This window comes from Periplaneta americana, chromosome 3 (genome assembly GCF_040183065.1).
Source record: "Periplaneta americana isolate PAMFEO1 chromosome 3, P.americana_PAMFEO1_priV1, whole genome shotgun sequence".
Lineage (NCBI taxonomy): Eukaryota > Metazoa > Arthropoda > Insecta > Blattodea > Blattidae > Periplaneta > Periplaneta americana.
The window spans coordinates 27626023-27638710 of record NC_091119.1 but is presented as its reverse complement, the minus strand read 5'-3'; positions in this window follow the sequence as shown (position 1 = coordinate 27638710).

Sequence of the window (12688 nt, the reverse complement as noted above, 5' to 3'; positions counted from 1 at the left end):
AAAATTGTCTGACAAAATCATTATAGATAAAGGAGTAGGCCCTACGCCAAGGATGTTCATTATCATTAGCGTTATTCAACATTACTTAAACGATATCATTTTGAAATAGCAAAAGGAAGATATAATTGGAAATTCCAATTTCACAAAATAAACAACTCATAAGTGTACTATTTGCACATGATCAGTTTGTAATATCCAATTCTGAACATATCCTATATAAGCAACATAAATACTTATAAAATAATATAATAGTACAATTTAACCAAATCTATACTGAATTTTTAAAGGTCAGTCACCGACATGAAGCAAAATTGTAATAATTAACGAAATTATCGGAGAAGGAAATCACTTATTTAGGTAATACTACTTCATGCGAAACTGAATTTGATATCAATAATAAATTAAATAATTTCATTAAGGTTACTGGCGTCATTAACAATGTGTTTAAATCAAAACAAACTTTAACTACAATCCGGATAAGATTGTGAAACGTACTGATTCTTCTGACTCGACTGTATCATGGTTGTGAGAATCTGACAATCAAGACAAAAGATAAATCAAGAATAAGTGCGGCGGAAATGAAATATTTGAGAAGAACAGCAGTTTATAAAGGGAACGACTACATAACAAATATAGAAATTTTGGAAGAATTGGGGATGACATCCTTTAAACGGATTTTAAATTATAAGTGAAAGTGATACAACAAACATCCAGGCCACCGCCGGCGTGGCTCATTCGGTTAAGGCGCTTGCCTGCCGGTCTGAAATTGCGTTCGGGCACGGGTTCGAGCCCCGCTTGGGCTGATTACCTGGTTGGGTTTTTCCGAGGTTTTTTCCAACCATAAGATGAATGCCAGATAATCTATGGTGAATCCTCGGCCTCATCTCGCTATCACCAAATCTCATCGACGCTATATAACCTAGTACAGGAACATCATTTTATTTTTACTTTAATTTTTATTGTACCTGAGTTTTTTAATGTACTTCACTCCCACCCCTTCTACTAAGGAAGTTCCAACTCCACACAGAACCAAGACCGCAGATAGTAAGCAGTACTGAGTTACTGAGTATAGTACGTTCCAGAAATATGTTCGCGTTTTCCAGTGACGAAAGAGCTTTCAATATTGAATCATATTTTCGCACAGGTACTGTCCGTTTGCCTACGTCGCATCCCGATTTCCCCCACCTGCTTCTGCTCGCCCCTCTGTAATAGCTGGGCTGTCTTAGCTCTTTTCTGAAAACATTAATTTCTCTTAGGAATTGGAAGTTTACGTAATATTATACAGCTGTTTAATTTAACTTAAATAAAAGGGCCTCGTTAAGTAATTAACTGTCACGTGATTTCCTCCCTTTCTACAATCCTGCGGCATAACCACTTGGACGGAGAGTAGATAGCATGTCTGAGTAATTTTATATTTTCGGGTCGGGCAGAAGTGAAGATTGAATTTACAGTACGTAGAGTAGGTACAGAATTATTTCAACATGAGTTACTAGTACGAAGGACGAAACTGGCAATTGGAATTAGATGCAATAGTCTATAGTGCGATAATATGCACAAAAGAACTGAAGCCTGTATCGAAATGAACGGCCACCATTTTCAAAATTGTGTTTGAATATTCATATTATGATTATTTTTCAATTTAACTTCTTTCTCTATATTGTACGCTAATGTGCTGTAGACAGTATAATATACACTGCATAATGAATACGTTCGCATAGATAACTCACTTCGTGAGTAAAAACACTTATTCTTAATACAGTACTGTACTTTGATTAAAGAAAAACCTAATGAAAATTATCAAACTCAAAATCGCGATATTTCCTAGTTTACGTAAATGGATGAACTACTTTTCTTCCTTCCTATACCTAGCAGAGTGATTTGTGTTTTACGCCAGTATCATCGAACTCCAGTCTTGGAGGGGGGAGCAAGCGGTGTTTCCGGTTCTCTAAAGGTATAGACAGGTTAATATTAAAAATGTTAGTAAAAATAAAATGATGTCCCTGTAGTTGACACAGCGTCGTTAAATAAACGACTAAAAAAATAAATATCCTAGATTACTAAAAAATTACACCCCGGCGGGTACAAGAAATCCTGAAAGACCAATGAAGAGACTTCTCGACCTCAAATATGAGACCGGAACGGACCAATTTGTGATCCAACTCCTTAGAAGCTACATGAGCTGCATATTCTAGTTCAGATCTCACTAATGTAAAGAGCCAAGTACATTAGAGGAAGAAGACCTGTCCTGTGACCTTCATGTGCCGTGACTATATCACCAATGAGTAAGAAGAGGAAGATCGGTTTTAATCTGAGTTGAACTTCCATGTCGGCAGATTCGTGTAATGCTAACCATAAAAAAACAGACTCTTTTTCCGATAGCTCATTCTTTCCCCTCTCACACAGCTCACAAGTAAACGTTCTGATGGGGGCACATAAAAAGTTAATTTGTTTTCTTCTACCATGTTAATGTCAAAAGAAGTGCTTATACAAATTTTGGCCACTCGACTGCAATTACGAGGCCGTCCAGAAAGTAATTTTCCCTGGGGCCGTTTATAGAAAAAGCACAATTGCATTGAAATATTTATTAAAACAGATACAGCAATTGTTGCGCTATTTCTAAACATATCCCCTACTAGAATTGATACATTTGTCATACCGTGGAATCAATTTTTGTGTCGCTGAAGTCAGCCGCCTCAGATCGGAACCAGCGTTTGACTGCGTCTGCACCTCTCTCTGTCGATGCCATGATATGACAAATGTCTCAATTCCGACGGAAAATATATTGAAAAATAACTCAACAATTGCTGTGTCTGTTCCAATAAATTTATCCAATGAAATTGTGTTTTTTTTTTTTTTTTCCTTTTAATAATTCCTGGGGAACTTATTTTTACGGCCCTCGTAATTGCGGTCGAGTGGCCAAAATTTGTATAAGCATTTCTTTTGACATTATTAACATGGTGGAAGAAAAAAATTTAACTTTTTTTATCTGCCCCCACCAGAACGTTTGCTTGTCAGATGCCAGGTCTCGCCTCCTCATCTGTATTAGAAGTGAATCAGGCGTGGAGAAAGAATAAGTTATTGACCGTATTAGTCTCAACAGAATTGTAATAGCAGTAGTAGTAGTAGTAGTAGTAGTAGTAGTAGTAGTAGTAGTAGTAGTAATAGTAATAACAGCAATAATTTAACATTTGCTTACAATATAATTTCACACTAGCATTGGCTCCCACTACTGCTTAAAACACTGCAACTCCTTCACCTCTCAATTCACTTAGCAATCATGTTATCAAGCCACATCGATATTAACCCATTTATGTCCAGGTGGGTCGTTTTCGACCCATTGATTAAAATTATTTTCCACGCGAATTAATGTAGACAACACTACGTGTCTACTTTTCTTAGATACACAAAGGTACAATGCACTTGTGGAACACGCGGGAAAACAACAGAACACGTCATTATTGCGCCGGAACTTGCCGAATAAATATGACGCAACTACTGTCTGCCTTGGAGAAGAAAAAGTGAGTAAAACCTCTGTTCAATCCGTGAATTGTATTAACAATCAGTGTTTCCTGCCAAGAAGATTCAGGAGAATATGTATCTTGTATGTTTTTGTCAATATTTACGCTATTTGCTGTACAGTAGGGCTTAGAATTTAGTGTGGGTCGATAACGATCCACTAAGCACTTACTCGAGGATTACCTTTCACATAGCTTTTCACTATGAAATCATTTTGTTTTCTTATTATTTTTCTTTGAGTGATGTTTTTACGAACAACTACCTCAATAGAAGTTTGTGTAAGGATTAGGAGTGCTTTTGGGGATGATAATTCTGATAGCATTTCTCAGAATATCCCAGGCTTATTACCGCTTTCGTTTACAACATTCTTTTATTTGTGTAATGATATATCTCACCGCTTTGGATGCACTCTGGATAATCTTTGACGAACTAAGTAGTTCATAATTCTCAGCACTAGCGGCACCTATGAGAGCCGGGTGTGAATAACAATCAGAATGACCCCGTTTTGTCTTTTCATTATCTTCATGAGAGTTCTCTACTGGCCGCATCTGAAAACTGAGATCCTTCATAACAGTTTCCATAAGATTGCAAGGACTCCGACCGAGCTCAACTACAAGCCGCATCTGAGTTAGTGACAGAGCTACTAGACATTGTTCAGCCTTATAATGAGGAAGGGGGCACCGATATTAGAAAAGATTCAGATCTTATCAGCAATGAAATTAACAATTCCCCACCACCGACACGTAGAATAAAGCGAGAAAGAAATAAAGGTGAGCATCACGTCTAACGAACATGAAGTAGCCCCTTTACAAGAAGAGGAAATCAAAGTTCGTCTGCCTTATGTTTTCCGTAAATATAATTGCAATATGAGTGGAGTAAATACTTCTGATATACGTGGAAAAAATGGCACATATCATTACTTTCGTGGTTATTAGAGGTGTGCATGAACAATACTTGGCTTCTCAGTCAATCGATCATATGGAAAGTCTTTGAATGCATTTGCCTTCGGCCACGAAATAATGCAAGCCAAAATTTGACACTTCTCCAAAGAGTGGAAGACGAGTTCGTTCCTTCGATACAATCAAAGAACACCGGAGGAAGGATCACTGTGGGCACTATAGCCCAACAACAAAGACGGCGATACAAGATTGTAGCAATATAAAAGCATGTCAGAGATGCACCATATCATGAGTAGAACTAAGAACTTATGTCATGTATTTTTAGTAGGTTATTTTACGACGCTGTACCAAAATCTCAGGTTATTTAGTGTCTGAATGAGATGAAGGTGATAATGCCGGTGAAAAGCGTCTGGGGTCCAGCACCGATAGTTACCCAGCATTTGCTCATATTGGGTTGAGGGAAAAACCCGGGAAAAAAACCTCAACCAGGTAACTTGCCCCGACCGGGATTCGAACCCGGTCAACCTGGTTTCGCGGCAAGACGCGCTAACCACAGGTGTGGACCTTATGTCATGTACCATAATTTATTGTTTGTTTCAAATTATTTATTTCTTCCAGTACAAGGTTCCTTTCAGATGTGTGAATGTAAAATACATGTAAATGTGAATATAGCTCTGAGGGAAATTATTCAATATTTTAAAAAAATGGTATGCGTTTTTAATATGGTAATGATTTATTTATACATTACTTTTAAATTTAACAAGTTACATACTACGCAAAAACATAAATAAAACAAGAAATCTACAAAACATCATAATGAACAAATTCTAGAGGAAGTGCCTAGTGGGTCGTTATCGACCCACCCCATAAATTTTTACCGAAGTAACTAAATCAGTATTTTCATAGTTCCTCATGCTTACAACGTCCCTCTGATTCACTTAATATGATATGTGAAACAAAAATTAAAAAAAAAAAATAATCTGGGCATAAATGGGTTAAGAAACTTACACTACGTATTTTCTTTATTGTAGAGGGCAACAATAGTTTTATTTTATTTATGCATAAATATTGTTGTAATGCAGAAAATTAAATACGTGATTAATGTGTTTATCAATTTTTATAATTAGTCCACCTCTGTGGAATAACGGTTAGCATGCCTGACTCAACAACGAGCGGGTCCGGGTTTAAATCCTGGTTGAGACAAGTTACCTGTTTCAGGTTTTTTCCCTCTATCCTTTAATAGCAAATGTTGGATAACTTTCGGCGTTGGACCTCGGACTCATTTCGCCGGCATTATCAACTTCATCTCACTCAGACGCTAGATAACCACAGCAGTTGATAGAGCGTAGTAAAATAAGCAATTAAAGAAAATTATAATTTCCACTGATTACCAAAACAGTCTGAAGGAGAGAATCAGAAAAAATATGGCTAGAATATCTGGAATAATTAAAAGTGCAATAAAATTATAATTTTGCAATATATTCACGCTTCATCTACAAATTGTAGTCATGTAGGTAGGCTATATCGTTACATAAACAGGATTTTTCGTTTAATATAATATATATTTTAATAGAACCGGCTAGAAAGTGAGAGTCATGGGTAGAGACAAAAGCGAGCTATTCCTATTTTGGGAAACTCTCATAAAATAATAATGTGTAAACATTCCACATAATGAAATAATGAAATCATAACCTATTGCTATAGCACAAAATAACTATAAAATGAATAAATTCAATGCAGAGCACATATTCGAAATATACGTAGATTCAATGTTTCTCCCTGAATATAATATAACTAAAACCAATAACATACAATTACCATATTCGTCATCACCTGCAGATATTTTTTTTGTCATTTCATCGTCATCTTTGAAGCTGAGCTTACTTAGGATAGATGAAAACATATTTTAGATTTTACCAATATTTTTATGGCATTCACGTAAAATTCTCAAGAATTTTAGAGTTATATTAATAAAATTAACTTACAAAATGTTTATGAAACCCATTGTTTGAACAGAATACATTATTTCTTCCCCTACGGTTACTTTTAAGACGACGTTTACATTTTCGGCCATTGTCAGTCGCCATGGCCTTCATAAACACGAGCTACGCGTGGACACTGCCAACTATACTAGTTATAATTCCCTACACAGACTGCTCACGTCGCAACTTCGGGTTTCATCTTTGTGCCGTTAGTTGCTAATTACCTCTCTGGCAGCAATTTACAATTGAATTGTGGAATTTGTGTTCAATTTCACGAACAGCGGCAAAAATTTTCCATTTTAGACACAGATTATTATATCCAGATACAAAGTATTATCACAGTCTACTATATAAAGTCACGAAGCTTGAGTTTTGAGGGTGCTAGAAACAATAGACTGTGACGGTACTATTTTGCATTGCCTGTAATGAGGCGATATTAGCGATCCTAGTGGTGAGCAACTATCTAATGTTTGCATATTTACTACGTATTGAGCTTCGCGACTGTATATACTAGACTATGGTATTATGTAGTCACTTGAACTGACCCATACATAGGCCTACATTTAAACCATTTTATTCTGACTGATGTTCATCTCGAAATATTCGATACGTGTGTATGAATAATCGATATAAAACGATGGTATGTATAGAATATCTCGAATGATTTCAATCAGATACGCCAATCGAGACATTGAAACTTGCACAGCAAGGTAAGCAGCATCAATGTGGCTAAAAGTTGTTGTTGGTGTTGTTGTTTTCTAATGCCAGGCGTTTGACAATGAAGTCATTTGACCTCTTGCACTCCAATATTTTTCAAAGATATTATCATGGCCAGCCACTGAAGCACAGATTTTGAGGTGTTCCGAATCCATTTCTTGGTTTGAGTTGCACAATGGGCAGTTAGGGGACTGATATATTCCAATTCTATGCAGGTGTTTGGCCAAAAAATCATGGCCTGTTGCCAATCTAAATGCAGCTACAGACGATTTTCGTGGTAAATCGGGAATTAACTGTGGATTTTGATGCAGAGAGTTCCATTTTTTCCCTTGGGATTGTGTTATCAAATTTTGTTTGTTGAAGTCTAAGTATGTAGATTTAATAAATCTTTTCACAGAGTAATACGTAGATTTAGTAACAGGTCTGTAAGTAGCAGTGCTGCCCTTCTTTGCTAAAGCATCCGCATTCTCGTTTCCCAGAATTCCACAATGGGATGGTATCCATTGGAATACAATTCTTTTATTGAGTGATATTAATTGAGAGAGCATTTTAGTTATTTCTGCTGTTTGAGATGAAGGTGTGTGTTTAGAGACTATTGATAGAATAGCTGCTTTGGAGTCTGACAATATAACTGCATTCTTAAATTTATTGATGTGGCATAGAAGATTCCTGAGACTTTCACTTATTGCAATGATTTCTCCATCAAAACTTGTTGTTCCATACCCAAGAGATCTATAAAGTGAGAAGAGACAGCACGTAACACCTGCACCGGCACCTTGTTCTCTGGAGATCAAGGATCCGTCAGTGTATAAACGAAGCCAGTTTTGTGGAGGGTACCTAATATTAATTGTCTCTAAAGACAATTGTTTTAATATTTGAGTGTTTACTTCTGATTTTAGTATTTCTTCTGTTAAATTTAGATTATATTCTATATTTAATAGAGTTAAAGGGTTTGGTTTAATTTGTAGGTTTTCTTTTAAATTCGGGATATTGATTTTCTGTTTTAATTCTTGAACAATGGATATGAAACTTTTTTGAGTTTTCAACCTACAGAGAGGACTGTATGAATGCCAATTGTTTCCTGGTAATCTAATAAGTTTTTCATATTGAATCAGTGCATTTTCTTCTATTGTCATTTTGATGCTGTTAATATTAGTGAGGAATCTCATAGAATCTATTGGAGTTGTTTATATTCCACCAGTAATGAGTCTGAGAGCTTGGTTTTGAACATATTCTATTTCGTTTATGAAAGGTGAAGTAATTAAAATTTCTCCGCAGTATGTCAGCACTGGCTGTATAAACATTTTGTATGTAGTGTTCAAAGTATTCCTAGAGCATCCCCATTTCTTTCCTGCTAGTCTTTTTAGAAGGGAGAATCTTTTACGAGCTTTTTCAGAAATGTATTTCAAATGGTTGCTCCATGTTAACTTACTATCGAAAATAACTCCAAGATATTTGGATTCATAAGTCCTAGGAAGGTGTTGGCCATTGTATTGGATATTGAATTCTCTTTCTTTTTTACCAAGTGAAAATATTTGGTAGTTACTTTTGGTTAAATTGAGTATCATCAAATTTGATGTATTCCATTCATGTAGTTGATTTAGAGCTTTAAGAGCAGAATTTTGAATTTTGTCTCTATGTCTGTAAGATCCGGAAGTCCAAAAGTTGCGCAAGAGAAAACATTGTATTATCACAGTCTAGTATATACAATCACGAAGCTTGAGTTGTTGAGGGTACTAGGAACAATAGACTGTGTCGGTACTTTCGCATTGTCTGTAATGAGACGACAGTAGCGATCCTAGTGGTTAGCAACTATCTATCGTTGCATATTCCCTCGTATTGAACTTCGTGACTGTATATAATAATTTATTTAATAATAATAATTTATTTATTTAATCTGGCAGAGCTAAGGCCAGTAGGCCTTCTCTTCCGCCCAGCCAGATTCTAATTCTAATTGAATACAATTGCTTACATAGTTATTACATTAATATCTAGACCATAAAACAACATGAAAGCAAATAATGAAAGTTGGATAAGTAATGTTAGTGTGACAATAATAAACATTGGTAAGAAATAGTGATAATAATAATAATAATAATAGTAATAATAATAATGAGCTAATTTAAATATTTATTCTGTGATATACATATAACCATTAAACACTGAGAAACCTGAAACAGCTATTATTGTTAACAAGAATTGTTAGAAAAATATTTCGTTAATCTATTCTTAAATTGGTTTGATGTCTGACAGTCCCTGACATTACTCGGTAGGGAATTCCAAAGCCGAGGAACAGCCACAGTGAAAGAAGATGAATAAGAGGATGTTAGGTGGGAGGGAATGGATAATATTGAGGAGTGTTGTGATCGTGTGTCTAGGTTATGATGGGTGGATAAATTTTGAAAACGAGACGCAAGATAGACAGGAGTGGAGAAATGCAATATGTGAAAGAGAAGGGAAAGACAGTGGATTTTCCTACGATCTTCTAGACGGAGCCAGGGCAACATTTCGAGGGTTGGTGTTACGTGATCAGCCCGGCGAATATTGCAGACGAAACGGACGCACATATTATGAACACGTTGTAGTCTCTGCGCCGAAGTAACGCTTAGGTCAGTAAGCAGAATATCATAGTAATCGAAGTGGGGCATCACGAGTATTTGCACTAACATTTTTTATAGGCTACTAGACTGTGGTATTACCTTTCTGGCAATGACTCGGAAGTCAAGGGTATACAAATTATCTCTGCTTTTATGATTTTATTTAATGAATAAAATAAAAATGTGAAAATATAAACTAAAATTACTTATGATTATAGAATACCTGCAAAAAGTTACGGTGCAGTTCGCTACATATTACGGTTTCAGTGAAGGAACTTATATAATTTTGATAGAGATATTATTTAAATACATAATCATTATTTTCCTCTCCTCTTGAAAGTCATCTACTTCCAGAAAAATTGTTTGTATGTGAATATAATAAGTAAAATATTTGGGGCTAAAAGGGATGAAGTTACAGGAGAATGGAGAAAGTTCCACAACGTATTCTTCACCGGACGTAATTAATTAGGAACATTAAATCCAGACGTTTGAGATGGGCAGGGCATGCAGCACGTATGAGCGAATCCAGAAATGCATATTTAATTGGGACGGCGGAGGGAAAAAGACCTTTGGGGAGGCCGAGACATAGATGAGAGGATAATATAAAAATTAAATTGAGAGAGGTGGGATATGATGATAGAGACTCGGGTTAGGGACCGATGGCGGGCTTATGTGAGGGCAGCAATGAACCTCTGGGTTCCTTACAAGCCATTTGTAAGTAAGTAAGTAGGAGTAGTAAGTAAGTAAGTACATGTAAAGGCAATGACATAGAAAAATAATAAAATTAATTGGATAATGATTTGTTTTGTAATACAGTAGGTCTATATTCTTTCCCAAACCGAAACCGTTAATGAACGCAGACACTTAATAGACTACAACGGACACAATAAACCGGTATGACGTAGCATGCTGTATCATCTGGGCCTCCAAGAAAAATAATAACCACATTAAAATGACAATCATAACGTGGCGCCAAGCAAGCCATTGCGTGACTTACATCTTGCAACCTTGTGTGATGAAAACACATAACCTACAATTAAACAAGAGAATTACTACTTAACGTTATGGAAAATGTCCATATTCAAGTGTCAGGGTCAGGAAAACATTGTAATATTCAAGAAGGAGTTCGCAGTAGACGTTCACTCTGGTTTGGTTTCTGTGAAGGTCACAAAATTGTGTAAGAATATTTAACTAAGACCATCTTGAACAGTTTAAAGTGAAGTACGTAAAAAATTAAGTGTTTCCGTATGTGAAATGTTCTCTTTTTCTTTCTAGTTCTTTCAACTGAAGATTATGTGCCAAATTGTGTGTCATACCAGAGTGGCATTGATGGCAGGGGAAATATATATAGTCGACAAACCTACCATAACGCTATCCCTGAGCACTACTTGAACCCGACAAGATTTTGATACAGATGTGAAAAGTCCACGCTCTAACCCAGTGATTCTTATTACTGTATAGGCAGCGAGAAAATTTTCCTACAGGCCTACTTGTGAGATGTTCTACATTTTCGCAATACAGTAGAACCTCTATTATCCGTGGTAATGAAAGGGATCGGGTGAACGGTTAATCGAAAAAATCGGATAAGCCGTACCATAGAAGACTTTAATAAATTAAGTGTTTCATAATGCAGTTTCGTAATTTTCTCTGTGGTCATGTGTTTTAATACATTAGGTAGTGGATCAGTATAATAGTTCTGTTGGAAAGAGTGGGTGAAGAAAGAATAATGCTGAAACTCCTCAGGAAGAGAAAAAGGAATTGGCTGGGTCACTGACTGAGAAGAAACTGCCTACTAAAAGATTCACTGGAAGGAATGGTGAACGGGAGAAGATTTCGAGGCAGAAGAAGATATCAAATAATAGACGGCATTAAGATATATGGATCACATGCGGAGAGTAAGAGGAAGGCAGAAAATAAGAAAGACTGGAGAATGCTGTGTTTGCAGTGACAGAACACTATGAATGAATGAATGAATGTCAATGACGGGTTTCTAAGGGTCAAGAAAACTTCCTATGATGGATTTCTATGGAAAAATATGAAAAATATAGGTCTCATGTTATAGATTTAAGTAATTTATACATTTTATCCTTGTTTTTTTTATCGAATCTTGCAACAATTGTAACTCCAATCTCGTATTCCGATGTGAGATGAACCACAGTTCCTCTTTTCCAAAACCATTTAGTTATATGCACTTCTCTTCGATACTCGCTTAGCACAACATATTGTATTCTTTCGGCACTTCTGGAAGATGTTTTGCACAGAAATTAAACAGGTCACTCGAACAGTACATAATAATGTGTAAGGGCAAATGCTTATAATATCACTCTCTATAAAAGAGATACGTACTAATGTATTGTGCAGTACTCAATATTTTTTCTGCAACAAAAAAAAAAGGAGAGAATGACAGACGGATAATCCAACAATCGGTTAATGGGTGGCGGATAATCGGAGTTCTACTGTACCACGATCTAGTACAGTCATGTCAATTGATGCCCATAGCAGCAAGCGCGCCCTTTACAGCTCAGGAAAGGAAAGAGACAGACGAAAGAGGTGGTATATGCCGCTTGGTCGAGCTATATTCAGGGATGGCCAGCACTGATTCAATAGATAAAGGGAAGAGAACTCATTAAAACTGTATCCATGTTAATTTTTAGATTTGCCTGAGAAGTATAAGTGCATTATAAGAATGTAAATTTTAATTTTAATGCTCATTTTTCACAAGCTTCACTTTTTATTGAAAAGAAATATTTTCTCAACTTCTTTTATAGAAAAGTAAAATTTTCAGATATAGGCCTATTTATTTAGTAGCCTTACAGAATGTTTTCGTAAATCTAATATACGTAAATACGTATTACTGAAGATAGTGTATTGAAAATTTTTAAAATATTCGCATGGAAATTGTTTGTAAGGAAATGAATTAACAAAGCAACTACTGTTACATCATAAGCAAAAGATACGTGCCCATGTGTTGTAAAAA